Below are 21,048 nucleotides of genomic sequence, written 5' to 3'. Positions count from 1 at the left end.
AGCTTTGATGATGATAACTATGCAGAAAGTTTTGGTGCAAGGCAACAACTGATCGCTCAGGTGATTTCTACCAATAATCAAATTATCTTGAATTATCTCAATGAAGAAAGCAACAAAAGCATGCATCGAGGCTCAATTCCTGGTCATAAGATGATCAATCGTAATCGTGAAGCTACTGATCGTAATCTATTCAATGATTATTTCGCCGAAAATGCATTGTATAATGATGCAATGTTTTGAAGAAGATTCAGAATGGGACGGAATTTATTTATGCGTATCTGTGATGTTGTTACTAATCATGACAACTATTTTATACAAAGAGATATGGGCTTGGAAGACTTGGTTTGTCACGCTTGCAAAAAATAACAGCCGCATTTCGGATATTGGTGTACGGTGTACCAGCAGATGCTACTGATGAGTACATTAAAATAGGGGAATCAACTGCTATTGAAAGTGTGAAATGATTTTGTCATGCTGTTGATGAAGTTTTTGGAGGGCAGTACCTACGATCTCCAAATGCTCACGATGTTGCTAGGCTACTTCATATTGGTGAGCTACGGGGTTTTCCAGGTATGTTAGGTAGCCTAGATTGCATGCATTGGAGATGGCAAAATTGTCCAACAGTTTGGGCAGGACAATATTCTGGTCGTAGTGAAAAGCCAACAATTATTCTAGATGCTGTAGTCGATTATGATCTGTGGATTTGGCATGCGTATTTTGGGTTGCCAGGATCGAACAATGATATTAATGTACTTTAGCCTTCTCATCTTTTTGCTAATCTTGCTGCAGGTATTACAATTCCTACTCGTTATGTCATTCAAGAAAAAGAGTACAATATGAGTTACTATTTAGCTGATGGTATATATCCAAAATGGTCAACACTTGTTCAAACGATTCATGCTCCACAAGGTCGAAAGAATAAATTATTTGCAATGAAGCAAGAAGCGTGTAGAAATGATGTTGAGCGAGCATTTGGCGTGCTCCAATCACGCTTTGCAATTGTTGCAGGACCTTCATGTTTTTGGTAGAAAAATATTTTACATGATATACTGACATCATGTATTATTATGCATAATATGATAATTGAAGATGAACGTGATTTAAATGCACCAATCGTGGAACACTTTGAGGTGCCGACTCCAGATGTTGAACCCGCAGTAGATGATGGTACTCGATTTGAAGAGTTTCTAGCTCGATACAGACAAATCAAAGACAAAGAAGCACATATTGCCCTTCGAAATGCATTAATTGAGCATTTATGGGAACAATATAGTAATTCTGAAAGTTAAAGTCTTGTAATATTGTATTTTCAATTAAGTATTCTTGTTTGTATTAAATATAAAATAGTAAAATATTTTATCCTAATTGTGTGTGATTTTATAATGTTTTTAAAATATATTTATGCCTGAGTAATTATATAATAAAATTAAAAATAATATATATATATATATATATATATATATATATATATATATATATATTAGTTGTATATTGAATTTTAAAAAAATTAAAATATTAAATATTAAGAAGTATTAATTTTAAATATAATAATTATCATATAAAAAAATTAATAAGAATAATAGAATATTCTAAGGAGTGATATGGTGTTGATGGGTTGGAGTTGAAATAGTGTTTGGTGTTGAAATTACACCATTTTAGTATGAAAATTATACCAAATTTGATGATGAGAAGACATGCACTAGTAGTTTCTTTAGTCTGTAAAAAATGGAAAATAATAAATATCTGAAAAATAATTACAATAAGTCTTATTTCAAATAAGATGTTGTCATGAACTCAAAAGTATATGAATAGGACAACTCACCTTGTCAGGTTTGGCTGATGAATGTCTGCCTATAAGAATACAATGGTGAAGTGGTGTCCTTCTCACATCAGTGGAATTAACATTTGCACCATACTGCAGTAGGAGCTCTACCATGCCCATATCTGAAGTTAGGCATGCAAGATGAAGTAGAGTGAAGCCTTCAAAGCATTCATCCAATTCATAGATGTTGTCACTATTGCCTGCTGAGTCAATAGAATTCATAGTAGAAGATTTATGCAAGGTATCACTTAATAAGCAGCTAGAACTATGATCTTCCATGGCAGTTGTCTGATTTTGCAGAAGCATAGCTTTTGTGAGTGTTAAAGATGTATTTGCTGATGTCAGACCATAAAAAACATGCACATCTGCATCTAAGCCACAATATGTTATTGTTGATTGACTGTTTTCTTGTCATTAGCACAGACAGTATCCCACATTTGTTGTGTGACTGAAAGCTGATCTCCTATTGTTTTTTGAACAAAGAATTTATCTGCATACTGGTGAGAGAAAAGATGTATCAGTATTCTATTAGATATTTTTTTTTCCCCTCTCACTACAAGTTCCTGAAACACGAATTGGAAAATGGAGATTTGAAATCAAATAAATGTGATGCCATCTGTCTGAAACTTTCTATGTTAAAAAACTGGCCACTGTAAAAAATAGTAGATGATTCTAAATCAAAATACATGCATGCAGACCTCAGAATTTGAGGGTAACAAAATTGAACAAAAAGATGATATTGAAACCAATCTAGAAATACAAAATGAATATGAAAACAACATCTTGCCACAGCTAATAATTTTAACAAAAAGTATTCACATCTCAGTAGTATCTACAAAGCAAGATTGTCATGGAGATATCCCTAGTAATAATGTCTACTGGCCAAAGGATCCTGTTTCTCCAAACAATTCTTGGAATTCATTTTTAAAATTTAATGAAAAACGAACTTTTCTATCTAGAGTAACAATTAAAATACAACATTCAACATTGTCCGGCAATCAAGGTATTAGTGAAACACCATGTTCAACTTTTTCAAGTGCAATGACAAGCAAAAATGTGAAAACTTTCAGCTTTTCCTATATAACAAACAATAGAATGCAACATAAAAGTCTCAGAACCAAACCAAGTCAAAATATCTTATCCTATTGTCAAAACCTTTTTCATATATCCATTAAATAGGAGTTCGCATATTTAGTTGCTTCATGTGATAAATGTTGGCAATTATATCCCAAATAAAAAAGAAATCACAGTCCTATTATCATAACGAAAATCTATGACGTGCCAAAAATAACTAACACTCAAGTACATAACATTAGTTAACATGTCCAAATAAACCTTAGCAGATTGAAGTTCATGAAGAAAAATGTTTCCTAAACATATGCAAAAAGGTAAAGCACAAAGCCTTCTTCCAGTTGATGTATCCATAAACATGTGCAAAAATAATAGAATAGAGATAGACCGCATCATACCTTTGCCTGAATGAACTTTTCTTTCATGTAATTGGATCTGAATGTTTAGGCTTGTTCATAGAGGAATGCTCTTGAGTTTTGTTAAGCAAACAAAAGCTGAATAAAAAAAGTTAATAACAACCAAAACTGCAGGGAAAAAAAAACATTTGCAATCCAGGACTTCATTATCATTACCTAGAGACATCCTCTAAGTTGCCATTAGTTGTTGATGGTAAAGATTTTTCCCAGATGGAGTTTGCAAATGTGTTACCCAGTGATCGAAAGAGATTATTAACAGAACGATCCCACACTCTAACATCAAGTGTTAGAGATCTCACCTGCAATAGCAATTTTATATGTTCTAAAATTATCCCAATAAATGAAAATACAACTGATCACAAACACTACTATACATGATCAACCTTTAACCCAAATCTTTCAACATAAGCTAAATCTAAAAAAGAACCATAATTTAAGGATGGTCCACCTCTCAGTTGTTGCTCAGATTAGTAAAATATCCAGTGTACTCAATACACTAAGGTATCTAAAACCTTGCACTCTTCTATCTAAAGGAAAATTCCCAGAAGGTTAAATTGTAGTTTTTCCAGTCTGAATAGAGGTGCAAGCTTCATCAGCATAAGCTTCAATTATTTCTCATCAGTATGACTGAGACTGCCCTAATTACAAGCATTCTGTACATGTCTGATTTGAATAAACTCATCTTTTAAGGTAGGGAACACTTGTTCAGGCTTCAACAACTAAGGATCATTCAACAGGAAATAGTAATTTAAATTTCACAAAACAACTAAAGTCAGAGAAGAGATTTTAGCTTAAGATAATTCCATGCAAATTAGCAAGTAGTCTAACTTTGAATTCTAGACAGAACTTTTGTATGCTAACTTGACATCGATCCAAGACTTACCTTCGATATATGCACGACAAGATTTCGGTGAACACCAGAACACTCAATGCAAAGAAGAACTCCAAGGTTCAGGGATGCCCAATCAGGCTCAGCAGCACCACAATCAGCACACATGTTGTTACCACACACTTTCTGTAGTGCATCAATTGGTTTATCATGCTTCAAGTTGAACTTATGTTGCTGTAAGCTTCTGATAGAACAGTCTGAGGGACACTAAAACTGGTCTTTTGAATTGATGAATATTCATTTACAAACTGTTCAAGATCAGTTGAGCTGCTGAACGAGCTAATTTCACTAGGTGCTCTACAATTCCCACCACTTGATAGGTTTGTGCAACAACAATAACAACAACAATTAAGTCTTTTCTTACAAGGTGGGGTCGGCTGTATGAATCCTTTTACGTCATTGAGCTCTATCTCCTATTATATCATCATCTATATTTAAATAAATTTTATCTTGTTTTATTGTTGTTAACCAAGTCTTTTTTGGTCTTCCCCTTCCTCGTTTGATATGCATGTTTATCATAGTTTCACATTGTCTAACTGGAACATTTATTGATCGTCTAAGTACATGTCCGTACCATCTTAAACGTGTCTCTCGGAGTTTTTCCTCAATAGATGCAACTCCGACTTTCTCTCTAATGCTCTCATTTCTTATTTTGTCCATCTTCGTATGTCCATACATTCATCTTAACATCCTCATCTCTGCAACTCTCATCTTCTGCTCATGTGCTCGTGCTCAAGTCATAGTCCAACATTCAACTTCATATAACATAACAGATCTAACTACGATTTTATAGAATTTATCTTTAATTTTAAGATATCTAACCACTTGATAGATTTGTGAGACACTGAAATTTTCCAACCAACAAAAAGGAAAAATCAAGTGACCGTCACTCGGCATACATGCAAGGATAAAAAATGCTTCATCGCCTACCTGTTCAGGTGACTGAGAGCTCAGCAGAGAAGCAATGGCACCGATTATTTTTTCAATCCAATTCATCTGATCCATAACACTCTCTGCCTGCATCAACCAAAAACGACAAAATAATGTGATATTGATGTAATAACTTTGCTGTCAGTGTCTTAAAAACTATTAATGTATTAACTCTGATGTAGACAGCTTAAAAACTATCAATGTATTAACTTTTATGTAGGCTGCCTACAAATTAACTTCAAAAACAACAGACTAGTTCATTTGGAACAAGCACAAATAATATGCTCCCTTTGCTATAGGCATGTACTATATGTCACACAAAAAAATAAGTTAGAACAATGAGTTGAGGCTTAGTAGTGTTGGACTTCGTGGTAGTTTTGATGTGATCAACCAAGTTAGTTAGGTCCTGCTGTGTTTGATCCCTGTGTCTGAGTGTGCAGGAGCTTAGGAACACAGGAAGTCGAGCGGAAGACGCAGCTAGCGAGAAGGACGGCACGGGAAGGGAGCCGACGGGCTCGGTGCGTCCGAAGGACGAGAGAGCTGCGGAAGAGTACTCCGGTAGGCGTGAAGAGCGTGCGCGGCGTTCGAGGGACGTTAAGCCGGGACGGAAGGCTGTTCGAGGAGAAGGCCGAGAATTGGGTTCGGGTGAGCCCTATTCCGGTTGGCCGCAATCACCCAAAAGAACGGAGCTTCGGAAGCCAAAGCGAAGAAGAAAAGGAGTCAAAAGCGGCTGGAAATACAAGCTTGAAGGCGCCTTAAACAAGCTTGAAGGCGCCTTCAAGCCTGTTCAAGGCGCCTTCAACAGTCTATTTTGACCGTTTGCGCTGCGGATAAAGTTTTATCCGCTAACCGAGCTGGAGGCGCCTTAAACCTTGTTGGAGGCACCTTGGACCCTCGGGATAGACTTTCCAGGAGCTATAAAAAGGCCCCTGGAGCTAGGAATTCAAAAACAACTTTGACAATCAACTCTGTACTTAATTCCTAGCAATAGTTCTGAGCCGTTAGTGTGTAAAAGGCTTCTCCGCCTTCAGCAAAGGAGATTCTTCTAGTGCGCTTTTTCATCGCCCTGGATTAACAACCTCCTTGGTTGTAACCAGGTTAATTGCGGAGTTTCTTTTTACTTCTGTTAATTTAATTGTTATTATTTTACTATTGCTTTTCTGAGTTGAAATCCGAGGAGGGTATTTTTATTTTGTGTTTTTAGCAATTCACCCCCCTCTTGCCGGCCTCCGCTGCACCAACAATTGGTATCAGAGCCAGACTGCTAAGAAGGACTAACCGCCGACTGACGCACAACGATCAAAACGATGGCCGGAAACAGTGACTACCCACCTGCATTCGAGGGGGAATTTGCTTCATGGAAGCAAAAGATGGAGGTATACCTTAACTCTGATTTTTCTATTTATCTAATAATGAAATCTGGTTATGAAGCACCAAAGAAAGCAAACGGAGAAGTGCTCGAGAAATACCTCTGGAACGAGAACCAACGTGACGAGTTTATGGCAAATGCACGAGCTGAATTTCATCTTCTAACCACAATACCAAATGAAGATCTCGACAAAGTCGGAGAGTACAATAGCGCAAAAGAACTTTGGGAAAAGTTCTTAAAACTCCACGAAGAACAAATTGAAGTTGAATCCGACTCCTCGATGGACACTGATCCGATGTCAGAAGAGTCCGAAACTGAGGTAAGTGCCGAGACAGAACCAGTAACCGAACTCCAACTTGAAGACCTAGAATGCTCATCACAAATGAGCATCGATGAAGGGGGAGAAACATTAGAAGACGAAAACAACTCGACAGGAGAAGAATCAACCACCGACAAGGTAAGTCAGGTATGGTCTCCACCTCCTGGCAAATTAATTGCTTCAATTGAAATATTGCCGAAAGGTTTTCGTGAATTACAAATTATTTCGTCGAAAGAATATTTTAAATTAAAAACTGAAAAACTATTAAAGAATATTGAGTTAAAAGACACAATTTGTCAATTAAAAGATTTTGACAAACTAACAATAGAAAATGTATAATTTTTTGCAAGCTCAAGATTTTTTGCCAGCTCAATATTTTTTGCCATAATTCTAAAACACTATGAATTAAGAACTTATGAGAAGTTAAAATGGAAATCTAAAAATCATAATATCTGATCTTAGTTGAAATATTAAACTTAGCGCTTTCAGAGAAGAAAATTAAACAGTAAATTTCTTTATAAAGCTTTGTCAAGGAAGTGGTTGTTGCTCCAATAACCAAGAAGGCCTAGTGCCTCGCCACGACCTGGAAGCTGAAATATTGAAATGAAAGGTTTAATTAACTTTCTGAAAAAGTATTTTAAAATTAGAATTAAATAATGCTTTGAAAATTTAATCAAACATTTTTGAAAATTTTGTTTATAAATTCATTTTTAGAAATATTTTTTCTTGAAAAATTCTAAAGACTTAATTTTCTTTTTGACTTGAATTTTTTTTGGAAAATCATTAGAATTTTTTTTAAATATTCTTCTGGAAAATTCTAAAAGTTCATTTACTTGGATTTTTTCAAAAAGTCTTTTAACTTAGATTTTTTTTTAAACGTTCCCTCTAATTAGGACCCCATTTTTGCTGTGATCAAAGGGGGAGAGAAAAGTACAAGTTTAGGGGGAGTTAGAAAAATTTAAAATTTATATTATTATTTTTATAAAAAGTGTTGCAATTTTACGAATTGCAAAAATTATGCTTAACTTGTTAGTTTAGTAATTTTTTCTTTAAAATTACTCTGTATGTCTATTTTAATCCTAACTTGAACTTGAGTTGATGCACATCAAAAAGGGGGAGATTGTTGGACCCCGTGGTAGTTTTAATGTGATCAACCAAGTTAGTTAGGTCCTGTTGTGTTTGATCCCTGTGTCTGAGTGTGCAAGAGCTTAGGAACACAGGAAGTCGAGCGGAAGACGCAGCTAGCGAGAAGGACGGCACGGGAAGGGAGCCGACGGGCTCGGTGCGTCCGAAGGACGAGAGAGCTGCGGAAGAGTACTTCGATGGGCGTGAAGAGCGTGCGCGGCGTTCGAGGGACGTTAAGCCGGGACGGAAGGCTGCTCGAGGAAAAGGCCGGGAATTGGGTTCGGGTGAGCCCTATTCCGGTTGGCCGCAATCACCCAAAAGAACGGAGCTTCGGAAGACAAAGCGAAGAAGAAAAGGAGTCAAAAGTGGCTGGAAATTACTGTAGCAGAAAGTTACTGTAGCTTGAAGGCGCCTTTAAGCCTGTTCAAGGCGCCTTCAACAGTCTGTTTTGACCGTTTGCGCTGCGGATAAAGTTTTATCCGCTGACCAAGCTGGAGGCGCCTTAAACCTTGTTGGAGGCGCCTTGGACCCTCGGGATAGACTTTCCAGGAGCTATAAAAAGGCCCCTGGAGCTAGGAATTCAAAAACAACTTTGACAATCAACTCTGTACTTAATTCCTAGCAATAGTTCTGAGCCGTTAGTGTGTAAAAGGCTTCTCCGCCTTCAGCTAAGGAGATTCTTCTAGTGCGCTTTTTCATCGCCCTGGATTAACAACCTCCTTGGTTGTAACCAGGTTAATTGCGGAGTTTCTTTTTACTTCTGTTAATTTAATTGTTATTATTTTACTATTATTTTTCTGAGTTAAAATCCGAGGAGGGTATTTTTATTTTGTGTTTTTAGCAATTCACCCCCCTCTTGCCGGCCTCCGCTGCACCAACAAGTAGTTGCCTAAGATTCTACTTGCAATGTGTAATTCTTTGTTGGAGAAATGATCCTGAAGCAGAAGCGAAGGTTTGACTGGTCTGTATCAACTTTTATTGTTGAAGTTAGCAGGTTGACGGTATGGCATGCAACAGACTTCTCATCATGTACTCCGCCTTGATGATGAGAAGAAAACCAATGAATCAGTAACCCAGAACCATGATCTGACAAGTTGTGACTTCTCAAGGTACAATGGTTACTTCCCTAAAAGCATGAAGCACACAAAATGTGCAAGACCAAAGCAGAGAACAGTAGGAAAGTTAGGTGCAAAGATAATAATATGACTACTGTTTTTAGTAATTATACAACATAAATTATGATAAAAGGTGAATACGTTCGTCCCCAGCGTCTCCGTCAATCCGTCCCAAGATCAACATAAAGGAGGTAAATCACGGACGACTACTAACCTTTGGAATAATGACTAATACATAAAGAAGATATTTATCTTGATTTTACCGAGATTCGAACCAATTATACAAAATAAATGAACATACAGTTGATCTGTTCCATTGCTTGCAATAATAGTATAACATGCCTCGACTGTCAAGAACAAAGTATCTTCTCTTCCAGTCACCTCATCAGTTTGACGAACGCTTTGAGAGATAACCTTGTCTAATGGATTACTTAAACATGGAGTTGCAAGCCCATAAATGTGAACTAAAAAAAACAGGCAAGAAGATTCACATATAAGTAACAACGAGAACCAGCAGTTTAATGGTGAATGACATGATCAATAAAGATTTTATTTTCACAGATGTCATTATTTAAACCCATTGGCAGGTACTGAAATTCCAGTGTCAGATGTCATGGAAAAAGGCATAAAACACTTCAAAGGCATCCTAACATGATTCAACAATATGTTTTGAGACGGGCAAACAAGCAGTTCCTATGAAATGATGAGACGTGTGAATGAATTTGCTCCAGCACTGGAGTAGATGTACAATAATAAATGATTCTCATAATAGAATCTGAAGCTATAATGCACGGCAACATGAGCAGCAAATAGGGAAAATCATGACTACAAATTCAGAATGTAATCTTATAGATCTACCTGGTGGATGTATGGTTCCATCTGGTGAAGTAGCTCATATCCCTAAAATGAATGTAAGAGAAATCATTTGTGAAAATGATGAAAATCCAACAGAGAAATAATGCATTACTTGTTTGAAGTAACGAAGATGGGCATCCATAGTTCCACTAACAGCCTCCAAAAACTCATCTCTTCTTTGCCTCTGCGTTAGAAGTAGCAGTAACCTAGCGATAATAAGGAAACACGATATGACACCATGCATTTGTAACAAGGCAGAGTAGAACTTTCTGACTATGAGAATTTTGTAAAAAAAAATGTAAATAGTTAGATATACCAGATTAAAACTAGCTTGCTCAAACGAAGATCTAGCACTGTGAAGCTCCTGCAACGTAAATAAAAGTGTTACCTTAATCCACTCAAAAGGAAAACATTTGCAACAAATATAAATATATACATAATTATATTGTACATCTTCTAAGACTGTTGCTACATCTGCTCTTGTGCTTTTCTTCAGTGATAAGTACTTTTCACGTGCCTGTGGGATGAAGCATGAGAATGATCCATTTAAAGAGAAATAATAGGATACGAAAGATAATCGAGGTACTTTTATAGAAATGCATGTCACATTACTTTGGGAGTCTATAGACTAGAAGTAATGTGTCTTCGTCCTTTAGATGCACCCGAGTCCGAGAGAAGAGTAATGTGTCTTCGTCCTTTAGATGCACCCGAGTCCGTGGCTTCTCTCTGTACCATCCTTCATGTTGTTTTGAAATCCGCTTTCTTCGGCTTCTCTCCGTTGCTCTTCGTCTGACGGCCCCTTGGATGTCTTCCACACCATCCTTCTCCGACTCAAGGATCTGAGTCTTTGGATGAGCTTCCCAAACTTGGCCGTACCAAATTCCTCATGTGTTTCACCAAGTTCTGCATGACTCAAACACATATGAAAGTCTAACTTAAACTCTTTGACACACACATCAAAACCATGATCGTACCAATAAAACTAAGTCGATTACACCAACACATTACACAGGTTACGAGTTTTGGACGATTGGGATCGCGCGGATTTGACGTGGCAATCAATTGGGAGCAGACCCAATCGATTAGGAACCCTAGAAGCACAGATATAAAGGTGACAACGAAGTTCAAACGTAATAACTCTTCACTCCACTTCTTCTCCAATTCCCACCGTTGGTTCTTGAATGTCTTGGAGCAAAGTGTTGCTGTATTTCCAAATATCAAGAGGCGTTTCCAAATAAGAAGAAAGCATCATTATTGTAAATCTTGTAAGATTTCATTTGTATTTGCTTCTATCTTCTTCTTATTGTATTGAGAGTCTTGTACAAGGTTTCTCCACCTCCGGATTGTTCCGATAAGGAGTATTTTGCATGTCGTGTGTGAATCTTTGGATTAGACACATTTTCTTGAGGTGGATATTAAGTAAATTCTTTGTGTTATCATTGAGAGCTTGCTTCGAGTATTTCCACTGCAAAAGATTATCATCGACGAAGCGAGCGAACTATTCACCCTCCTCTAGCTCCCGGAATGTCCCAACACCGCCCTAGGTTGTTATGTTCTTATAAGAACTTATTGTAAGAGGTTTTTTCACCTTCAAAAGGTATCCAAAAAGGAGAAGATTATAATGGTAGGAGATCACTAGGATTAGACATTGGATTAGTCGCTTTGACAGACGAATGCAAAGTGATCCTGTCGGGATCTAAGAAGATGGAACTGTCGGTATGACGTGTCTGGTATGTTGACCGCATCTCCATAACCCGGATGGTGAGCTGTCTTCTGTGTTGACCAAGTCATCGGAAGACCTCCGGTCAATGCTACCTGTAACCAGTGACCGGGTTGCCCCGGTCCCTGATACCCCGATGCTCAAAGCGGGTCCCACGAATATATAAGCAATCGAATAATAGCAGAACAATGAAATAAATGTAGGACGAGTACGATGATGTACCATGGCCCCGGGGACGCCCTCGGATAGATCGGTGAGCTAGTCACACTGCTGATCGAGTCGTCAGACCCTAAAGGATAGATGAATGTGTCATCTGAGGAGCTAGATCTGCCCGCCGGGAGTCGAGCGTGACCTAGATTCAGCAAACAACAGGCCGATCGAAAGCTAATAGCGACACGTCGGCCGAGAAATGACACTGGCACGCAGGCCGGGATATAATATCGGCACGCAGGCCGGACACACCATAACAACACATAGGCCGAAATACAGCGGTGGCTCGCAGGCCAGCACAGTACCAAAAGCACCCGTCGGCGTGGATCGGAGGATGACAACAGCTGTGAGATCAGTGGTGGTCCTGGATCGACTGATGACTGTCGCTGTAGGTGGCATCGGAGAGTGGCAATGGCCAATAGAAGTGTCGGCAGTGGTCGCTGGACTCGGCGGCGGCCGCTAGATGTGGCAGAGCTGGTCGAGGGAGACAACATAGTGGTCCGCGGGAGGAGGGCAGCGCCGCGCGCGAGGGAGAGAGGCGACAAGGAAGATGGCGTAGTGGCATCAGCGCGCAGAAAAGAGGAGAGGGCCCAAAGACGATCGTCGCCGACGGATCTCTCCGGCAGCTGCGGCGAGGGACCAAGAAGAAGCCTTTTCTTCGGTCTATGGTGGCGGCAGCAGCGGTCGCGTGGAGAGGGAGGTGGTTGTTGCTCGCCTCGTTGGCCATCTACGTGAATGAGAGAGAGGAGGCGGCGGTCGCTGGCGTCACCGGTGAGGCGCGTGAAGGAGAGAGGCAGTGGCGGTGTCGGAGGTGGGAGGCAACATGACAGCGTGGACGACCCTGGCAGCGTCGACTCGATGAGTGGCGACAACACTCCCCCCCGGCCCCGTCGGCATGCCCAGCAGTAGAGAGAAGACGAACCTGTCAGGGAGGAGCGGGGTGGATCGCGACCCTCCACAGTCGCGTCTGCCTGCGAGAGGAGAGGGAGAGCAGAGAGGAGGCAATCTCGCCGGCCAAGGGTGGCCGTCGTCGGAGAAGTGGAGGAGGAGTAGTGTCGTGAGCGGGGTCGGTAGCGAACTAGGCAGAGGCAGCAACTCCCCGTCTCTCTGCTCGGTAGCGGCGGAAAAAACAAAGCACGAAGCCTCCCCCTTGGATGATGAACAGTGCGCCTCTTAAAACAAAAACCCTACTCCAATCAAATGACCAAACTGCCCTCCTTCTCCTTATTCCCTTTGGGCCCAGGCACATTGATAAGCGAATCTGTCACACTCGTAAATCAAATTAATTCATTTCTAATCTACCGAACCCCTTAACCTACACTAAGGTAGTATAGTAGAGGACCGGGTCGTCTCTCACGTGGAAACAATGATAGGACGTTTGTTTTCAGACAAGATCGAACCAAGGGGTTTGTTTGGGGGTTTTGTTCTCTAAACCTAATGCAATAATTGAAATCCTAACTAACCAGCAAAGATGAACCTATAGCGCAGTGTCACTCTACGCTACAAGCTGCACCTTCTACAGGCATAACAAACAAGCATAACAGATAGTAAAACAAGCATAACTAAAACTAACCTACAATTCTATCTAACCATTGAAGAACATACTTACATCGCATTGTCACACTACGACACAAGCATAATCATCAACAGAACTAACATGAAAACATAACAAAGAACACAAACAAGCATAAATGAAGCAACAAGACAGTAATTAAGTAAATTCAACAGAATTAACGAAACAAAGCAAGTAAATCCTAATTAACCAATCCACTTCTCCACAGTCAAACACGCACAAAGTACTCTGTCTATCACTACAGAATCACCGAGGAAGAAGACCGCTGTCACTCGGAAATATCCTGGATCCGGTGGATGGCTGACTTTGCTGGTCGGAACTACAATTCGCGACGGTGGAAGCGCGAAATCCTCGAAGAAACCTCTCCTTGGAAAGCTGTTGGAAATGAAGGAAAACTTGCAAGAACTGTCAACCCTACGCTTCCATCTTCACCGTGTCCAGCAGGTACGAGTTGTGTGGTATCAGAGCTTGGAAGAAGTCCGGCTGGAAATTCTCCGGCGAAGGGGAAATATGTGCTGCTGGAACCCTAAATCGCTGCCTTCTTCACCGTTTCCGGCAGAGACCTTGAGCTCCGGCTGGAAATCAAGGAATGTGATGAATGCTAGGAAAGAACCGAACTTGAATCTCCGCTGGTAAGCCACTGCCTTTTCCACCGTGTCGGGCAGAACTCACTCAACAGGGGATGCGAGGTGGATGAGGAATACGAAGGAGCAGGGAATGGAGTGATGTCGGAGAAGAACCAAAGCTCGCTGCCCGTCGGTGAGTCACCACCTTCTTCACCGTGTCCGGCAGGAATCCTGACTAGGATGCGAGATGGATGAAGAACCCACAGGAGTAACCACTCTGATGAAGCCCTGTGATCGTCGCTGCTGAAGATCCGCCGGAAATCGTCGCCGTCAGCTTCGTCGTCTTCGATCGGGAGAAGGAGGAAAGGGGGTCGGACTCGCGTGCCCTAGCCGATGCAGACGCCAAGAAGAGGGAAAGGATGTGGAGGACCGGCCGGCGGCGGTGAAGAGAAGAAGTGGTGCCGCCGGCCGGAGAGAAGAAAGGAAGGAGAGGTGGCTGGTGTGCCCTAGCCGCTGGAAGAGGAAAACGCGAGCCGAGCGAGGGGCTACTGTGTCGTGCGTGAGGTAAGGGAAATTTCTTAATGGATTGGGTTTGGGGAAGGAATGGGGTTTTGGGTTTTGGGTTTGGATTAATGAGAAGATCCGGATCCAATAAGATAAATATAATTGGGCTTTTAAAAGTGGGCTTTAAGATTGGGTTTGGATTGAAGCTTTTGGATTGGGTTTGATTGGATTTGGCTCTTCTTGATTCAACTTGGAATAACATGAGCCCTTGGATTATTTGATCCCGATCAACGGCCCAAATTACTCCCCTGCAAAACAAGATGCATCTTTTAAATAAAATACCAAAAAATATAGGAAAAATTATATCAACGCTCCAAATAAATCTCAACTCATAAAACATGATATAAATGCGGAATTAAGCATACGAGAGGGTAAAAATGCTAAGTATAAGAGCCAAAATAATGCATCAAAATACTAGTTATCAACTCCCCCACACTTATTCTTGCTCGTCTCGAGAAAGTAAATAAAACAAGAAAGATAACTAAAATGCATTCCCTTAATAATTCTTAATCATACATAGAAAATAGTGAAAAGAAATTATCTAGGATTGTCAAATTCAAATGACCAAAGCATTCATGGATTCAATTCATACATCGATTAACAAACATGATAACTTCAATTCATAATCAATAAATTGAGAATGATAACAAAATAACCTCACAAGGAAAGTGTTTGTGGCTCTTTTCTCATATACATGTAATAGTGGAGCTTACTCAAGCTACTCATGATAAATGCACTACCATAAGCTTGATTTTCTTCTAATCTCCACCACTATAAACATAAGAGTGCACAATAAAATAATGAAGGCATTATTGAAATCTAAGGGAAACATGAATCAAGCAAATGATAGTATAAGAAAAGAGATGAAGAAGATAAAGTAAGTTATTGGTGGAAGACATGAATATATTGGAATGTTACATAGATGAGTACAAGAAAATAATGCCAAAAATATATCTCATCCAAACTCCCAAGCTAGCTTTTCACAACTCAATAAAAATGTGAACAATCTCTACAATAGCTTTTCAATAAACAATCACTCATCATCTATAATAAAATCCAAATTTTGCTACAATAAAGATTGTTACTCACAAAATTCTACCGTCTTTCACTAATATAATAATATTGCTAAAGTAAAAATTGTCACTCACAAAAATTCTACTACAAATGAATAAAAATGACACATGTCAACATTTTTCACAACTCCAATAAACATGTAGACAACCTCTACTATAGCTTTCCAATAAAAATCACTACTCATGATATACAATAAAATCTAAATATTGCTACAATAAAGATTGTCTCTCTATAAAGTTCTACCACACACAAATATAAAAGGGCAAACATGTTAAAACTCTTTTTTTTTTCAATTTTTTTTTCTTTTTTCACTTTTTTTTTCACTTCTGGTTTTTTCCTTTTTTTTTTTTTAGATTTGCTTTTTTCTTTTTTTTTTCTGATTTGTTTTTTTTCCTTTTTTTTTTCTCAACATGTTATGTAACATTATACAACATCATCAATATCTCAATAAAAGATACAAAGCATGGTTTACCTATGGTGATCAAGCATGGTTCACCTATGCCTCTCTTAAATTCTACTAAGCTATTTCTCTCCCCCACACTTAAACTTTTGACCGTCCCGGGCAAAATACTCATCATGTAACATCCAAGATATCCACATCCCAAAAAAGAATAAAAGGAAGTAAATGGGGGAAATAAATGGAAGGAAGAAAAGAATAAAATGACGAATGATATGAATTTATTCAAGAAGCATGTGATAACAAAAGGCATGGATAAAAGAAAGTGAGATAGCCTTCATAAAACTCATGCAAATCTATGATAATGTGGTCTTGAAAGAATTAAGCAAGTTATAGAGTAGCATTAACCACAAGTGCATCACACATCAATAGGAATAATAGGCTCAAAAATGTCCTCACTAGGTATATCAAAAATTATCATCTCAATCTACCAACATGAAATCCATTATCAAGTTGTAATCACATGTAATCCAAGAATCCAATCATGACAATAAATCATCAAATTTGACAATCAAATTTAACTAACTTTCACAATTTCTAAGATGATAAAAAGAGTGCATAGGGAATTTATTATGAAAACCCTGACTAGATAAACTAAAAATGAACTATCAAGAAAAAGAGAATAACGCAAACAAATATATACAAGCAAAAAGGAAAAGAAGAAATGAGATGGAACAGACTCCCCTGAAATTCTGGTGGTCGGAGTCGATTCAGTTCCAGAAGCCATTCTGGAAGTGGAATGAATGTAGGTGAAGTGAAGATCGCTCCCTCCACCTTTGACTCCTCATAAATTTTCTCCGGTGGCCGAAGATGGTTCAGTTGGAGTGTCCACTCCAGAAGCTTCATTATTGCATATAGTGTTAGGGCTTTCCTCAAATGGTAGCATGCATCCTTGAATGATTTACTGCAAATGAAATATCTGAAAAATTCCTGTGAAATAAAAAGAGGATGCAAATCCTGCACGCATGCTGTGTCAGATAGACTAGAAATAATAACAAAATCAACAGAGCATGAATCTAAAGACATATCACATCCACTACAATCAAAATGAATTACCTCCATGGTATTTCCTAAAAATTCAGAAGAAATATCATCCTTACCATCCTGATAGGTACCTAGAGGTTCAAAAACAGTGAATGTAGCATCATCTTGATCAGGTAAAAGATCTGGCTCTGGATCAGGTTCAATCAACGGAAGTGATTCTTGAGTTTCCCCTACACTTCCATCGTCACTAAGTAAAATAGCAGTAGACTCAACTGGTGGTAGAATAATCGAAGGAAGCGATTCTTGGGTCTCCCCTACACTTCCATCATCAAAAATAACACCTGCAACATCAAGAATATCTGGAACCAGAACATCATCAACAATAATATCATTAGAATCAACTACAACATCGCGATGTAAAAAACTAGAAGAGTCAAGTAGAGTAGCTAAATAAAAGTTAGGAATATCACAAACTCTACAATCCATCTCCTCAGAAATTGATGCAGTAAGTTGATCTGATAGCAACTGTAACTGTGTCGATGAATGTGTTCTTGGCTTGAATTGAGTTTCTTGATGTTGACAAAATAGTTGTGACTGCTCCCTAAAATCCTGCTCAGGCTGATGCTGAATATATGACTGATAATGTTGAGGCCACTTAGAAATCCCTTGTTGTGTATTCCCATACCCGAATCCTACAAATGAATTATACCTGTCCTGCTGATGAATCTGATAAGACTGAGGATCAGGCTGAAAATACTGGAATTTTCATCTCATCCTAAATAATATTGGGTATCTGTTGTCAAAATTAAGGGATTAAACGAATCATGCCGATTTACAAGCTTTTCGAGCCGGCTTAATAAATATTTGATTCGTATTCGAACTTATCGAATTTCGAGCAGAACTCAAACATGTTCGAATTTTTTTTCAAGCTAAACTCGAGCTCAAATTATTTAATTCAATAGTTGACAAGCCGCTCGTGAGTCTTAATATTTTATTAATATAATTATATATTAAATAAATAAATTTCGGACATTTCAAATACTTCTTTTTTAGAAATAGTTCGAATAGTTCACGAACATATTTGAATCTGTAGAAATCGAACTCGAATCCAAATTCTATTTCGAACCGAATTCGAGCGAAAAATTTTAAACTTTTCGAACTTCGAATTGAGTTCGAATTCGAATATTATTAATTCGAGCTGAATTCAAATCTTAGATTTTTTTTTTCATATTCGGTTCGATTCGATTCGTTTATACTCCTAATCAAAATATTAAATTATAGTACCCTATTGATGTGCCAAATTTATTAAAATAATAACAAAAAAAATTAAATAAAAAAATTAATCCAATTAATGAGCGGAATATTAAAAATCTTAATTTTCATAATGACATTATTAGAACGGTAAAGGGATTTATTTTATGTTCAACACGGCCCCAGAAAAAATAAAATTTAATGATCAGAATTAAAAACTCCCCCGCTGTGATAAGCTGTGGGTCCCATTGCAATAGCAAGTGGGGATAGAATTTTTATTCGGAATTGTAATTATTTTATTTTCATTTTTTTGACGGATAATTAAAGAGATGTGAGCTGAAACATTAACGGAGTTAATTTAATTATTCCCAAGGAAATTAATTAATAATTTATTAACCAAACTCAAATGTATATTTTTCTCAAATTTGGAAAGTATTACTAATTAAGTTTTTTAAGATATATTTTCTTTATGAAATATTAGATTAAGTAGTTGGCACTACATTTTGTTTTTAAATCAACACTAGGATGATGGTTGGCCTTCACAATTATTTATTGAATGAGCAACGGTTTACTGGAATGAAAAAAAAAACTATTAATATATAAGATATTTGATCATGAATGAATATGAAAATAAATATCCAATTCTCTGATGGATACTGGTGAATAGGATGAAAACTAGGAGATAAGGAAACTTAATGATTAAAAAAAAAATACAAAATCATACATTCAAACACCATATATTTTTTTAAAAAAGAAAGACACTGCATACAAATGTTTATAACATCAAACACTACCTACATAAGCAACTGACTAATTAATGGAGCTTGAAGGAGGCTGCCAATATAGACGTGCCCAAGTTATAGGAAAAGCGTAGGTAGAATACCCTTGCAAATATCTTATGTGAAACAATCCGTGATGGCAGGCAGAGAGTATTGGATCTCGAATTATATCGTCATCTGTAAAATATATAGAATTAGGTGCTAACAGTGGAAAATCACAGGCAGAAACGCAAATTGGGTTGCGGCCGTCCAAGAATACGGTGAAGTCTCCCAAGTCCTTCGCTTCTAGTCTTAGAAGCACCTTACCTGCAGATAGGGTATTGGATGAGCGCGACGGTGTAGCCATCTCCGAGCGATGGATCAGCAGATAGGGTTGCTTTCAGATGACACTGATATAAAATCCAGTTGCCACGGATAGAACTAATTCCGCGCCGTACCTGCTCTTCTTCGTTCACTGATTTCGGAATCGCAAAGCCGAGTAGGCGCCCTGCAGTGTCGCGGATGGGGTTGATGCCCTCGGAGGAGAAGAGGCGAGGGAGGTCGATCTGCAGGCCGGTGATCGGGTTCAGCAGTTGCACTTGAAGGCGGACGTCGATCGTGATGATCCGACCGTGAGCAGAGCCGAGGAAGAGTCGGTCGATTATGGGAGGATCCGGAACGGGGATGGTGTACATCCTTCGCTCGTCGAAAGCGTAGAAGGTGACGGCAGATGGGTCATCGCGGGGATTGTGGTTAAGCACGAGCCAGGGGCTCTGCCCGCGGAACTTAAAGCATCTGCCGCGCGTGGACAGATCGCGGACGGCAGCCGACCACGAAACACAGACGGCGGCCGAGCGGAGAAATTGAGGAAGGGAGAGTTTGGAGAAGATGAGGGAGAAGACATCCAGTGGGAGATCAACCCAGCCGCCGCCGCCGCCAGCCACGGGAGGAAAATCTAATAGAGATGTTGATGATCATGTGGCGCCGATAACGACCGGATTTTATAATCTGTTTTCTCATGATTTCTTTCCAAATATTTCTCAATAATTGTTATTTTTTTCCTCAAATTTCAGATACTCTGGTGTGTGATTTCATAGAATTTTTTTTGATAAAATTTAATTTATATTCATATAGAAATTTTTTGTTTCCAAACTTTTCTCAATAATCCTAATTTTTTTTCCTCAAATTTCAGATACTGTGATTTCATAGATTTTTTTTTTTGATAAAATTTAATTTGTCAAACTGTATTCATAAAGAAATTTTTTGTTTCAGAAAATAAATCAGCAATCCATTTATCAGATCGAAAGAATCAAAATTAAAGAAACAAATTATTTTAATTATGTCTTCTTTTAAAGAAAAAACTGATTATTTTAATTCAACTTCGTAATCGGTCAACAATTTTAATTATTATTTAAAAAAACAAACACATGAACTAGTAAATAAATATTTGTCCATTATTTAATTATTATTTAAAAAGACAAACACATGGACTCAGGAGATAAGGCACAGATTTTATAGTCTTATTTTAGGGTTTGTCTCAAGGATTTCTTTCCAATTTTTTCTCAATAACATTGATTTTTTTCCTGAAATTTCAGATACATGTGATTTGATAGAGTATATTTTTTTTGGGATAAAATTGAATTTATCAAACTGTAATTTATATCATATACACTTGCGCCACACAATTCATAACCATCTAAAATATTTTTTTTAATTTAAAATTTTATAAAGGTGAATAACTATAATTCCACCATTGACAGTTTGACGATCTGAAACCATCGATTCGACGGTAGTTAGGAGATAGATCCTTAATCTTAATTGTTCAAGATAATTACGATTCACGGCTTAAAATCATCGATTCATAGTTCATACATGGTTCATCATGATTTACCACACTTCAAAATTATTATTATATTTTAAAACTTAAAATTTTATAAATTAACTAATAAAATTCTCTTAATTGAATTAATAACTTATAAA

General features: G+C 38.1%; 1 pseudogene; it reads right to left on the bottom strand.

The window, feature by feature from the left end:
* LOC122045005 overlaps positions 1-20,847 on the bottom strand; it is a 35,793-nt pseudogene extending 14,946 nt beyond the window's left edge.
* Positions 20,848-21,048: the final 201 nt, after the last annotated feature.

Source organism: Zingiber officinale, chromosome 1B, assembly GCF_018446385.1.
Source record: "Zingiber officinale cultivar Zhangliang chromosome 1B, Zo_v1.1, whole genome shotgun sequence".
Classification (NCBI taxonomy): domain Eukaryota; kingdom Viridiplantae; phylum Streptophyta; class Magnoliopsida; order Zingiberales; family Zingiberaceae; genus Zingiber; species Zingiber officinale.
This window is presented reverse-complemented; position numbering and strand designations above follow the sequence as displayed.